A 2,577-nucleotide genomic window follows, 5' to 3' on the forward strand; every position below is an offset into this window, starting at 1 on the left:
GAGAGGAGGCTGGAGAGAGGAAGAGAAAAGAGGGGCGAAGTGAATGGGTATGGGGGAGAAGAAACCTCCCCCTGCCCCGACTTAACCCCCTGTTCTTGTCCCCCAGCGGTAGTACCGTGCTGGGGGCTGTAGTACCGCTTACGAGCGGTAGTACCGCGCACCACCAGCGGTAGTACCGCCCAGCACGCCACGGCAACTAAACAGACACGGCTTTAGCTCGACGAAATGACAAAAACGACAAAAGAAAAAAACACCAACAAACGACCAAGACACACCTCTTCACAAGAGGACGGTGGCCGAGGCCACCTATGTTTGAGTCAAAAGGTATGGCACCACGAAGATTTTAACCTTGGGCCCATGACCAAAACTCGTCTTTGAAGCACAAGTGCCATCAACAATGGCTAAAGTGAAAGACTTGATCAATTTATGCATAATGGGGGGAGGGAGAGTTCATTGAGAGAACAACACTCCCCCTATGTCCATGCCTACACCTAAACTAGACAACAAATTGAGCGTGGTAGGGTGTGCACGGGTTCAAGCCACATTGCTTGAATAAATGATATTTAGCTCATGCCTTAACTCGCGAAATCTTGCTTCATCCAAGGGCTTCGTGAAAATATCTGCAAGGTTGTCATGAGTGTTGACATAGTTGAGCTCGATCTCTCCTCGCCTAATGTGATCCCGGATGAAGTGATACCGAATCTCAATATGCTTCATCTTGAAGTGTTGCACTGGGTTGAGAGAAATCTTGATGGCACTTTCATTGTCACACCAAAGAGGCACTTTGTCACAAGTGACACCGTAATCCTTTAAAGTTTGCCTCATCCATAGAAGTTGTGCACAACAACTACCGGCGGCAACATACTCCGCCTCAGTGGACGAGAGAGACACACAACTTTGCTTTTTGGAAGACCAACTTACCAAAGAGCAACCAAGGAATTGGCACCCTCCGGAAGTGGACTTCCTATCCACTTTGTCTCCCGCCCAATCGGAATCCGAGTACCCTACAAGCTTGAAGTTTGATCCTCTTGGGTACCATAAGCCAAAGTTTGGGGTATGAGCCAAATATCGAAAGATTCGTTTGACCGCCACAAAGTGACTTTCCTTAGGTGCGGCTTGAAACCGTGCACAAATTCCCACACTCAACATGATGTCCGGTCTAGATGCACAAAGGTAAAGCAAGGATCCAATCATGGAACGATATACCTTTTGATCCACCACTTTACCATTGGGATCTAAGTCAAGTTGGCACTTGGTGGGCATTGGAGTGGAGGCCGGCTTGACGTCACTTAGCTTGAATCTCTTGAGCATGTCTTGAGTGTATTTGGATTGATTGATGAAGGTTCCTTCTCTTCTTTGCTTCACTTCGAACCCTAGAAAGAACTTCAACTCTCCCATGGAGGACATCTCGAACTTTGAGGTCATGAGAGCGGCAAATTCCTCATTGAAAGCTTTGTTAGGAGAACCAAAGATAATATCATCAACATATAATTGGCACACAAACAACTCCCCTTTGACCTTCTTAGTAAAAAGAGTGGGGTCGATTAGCCCAACTTCAAAACCACGGTCTTGTAACAACTCGGTAAGGTGGTCATACCACGCACGTGGGGCTTGTTTAAGGCCATAGAGTGCCTTATCGAGTTGATACACATGATCGGGAAAGTAGGGATCCTCGAACCCGGGGGGTTGCTTGACGTAAACCAATTCATTAATGGGACCATTAAGAAAAGCACTCTTCACATCCATTTGTTGTAACTTAAAGTTATGATGAGAAGCATATGCAATCAACATGCGAATGGATTCAAGACGAGCAACGGGAGCAAAGGTTTCACCGTAGTCGATACCCTCGACTTGGGAGTAGCCTTGTGCTACCAAACGAGCCTTGTTGCGAATGATAATCCCATGGGCATCTTGCTTGTTCTTGAATATCCACTTGGTTCCAATGACATTGTGGTTCCCTGTTGGCCTTGGCACCAATCTCCACACTTTGTTGCGCTCGAAGTTGTTGAGTTCTTCGTGCATGGCATTGAGCCAATCCGGATCTTCTAGCGCCTCATAGACCTTGTGGGGTTCCACACAAGAGACAAACGCGTGATGCTCACAATAATTTGCTAATTGTCTACGAGTGCTTACCCCCTTTCTTAAGCTTCCAAGCACATTCGTCATGAGATGATCCTTGGTGGAGAGCTTGGAAGCAACCTTGGCGGCACGACGCTCTAATTCCTCCTCGGTGGTGAGTTGAGGAGCGGTTACTTGATCATCTTGAGCGCCGTCATGAACTTGTTCTTGATCTTGAACTTGCTCGGGGGAGAGAACTTGACCTTGGGTATCACTTGGTGTGTCAACACCGTCTTGAGTATGATCTTGCCCTTGGTCTTGTTCATGAGGTTGAGGGCCTTCACTTTGTTCTTCGGAAGCGTGTGGGCCTTGGGTTGGTGATGGCTCCACTTGAGTGGAGCATTGTCCTTCTCCTTCGGCCACAAGGGGTTCCTCAATGGGTAGGATGAAACCAACACCCATTCTTCTTATGGCTTGAGGAGGAATTTCATCACCTACATCACAAGTGCCACTTTGCTC

Source organism: Triticum aestivum, chromosome 7A (genome assembly GCF_018294505.1).
Source record: "Triticum aestivum cultivar Chinese Spring chromosome 7A, IWGSC CS RefSeq v2.1, whole genome shotgun sequence".
Lineage (NCBI taxonomy): Eukaryota > Viridiplantae > Streptophyta > Magnoliopsida > Poales > Poaceae > Triticum > Triticum aestivum.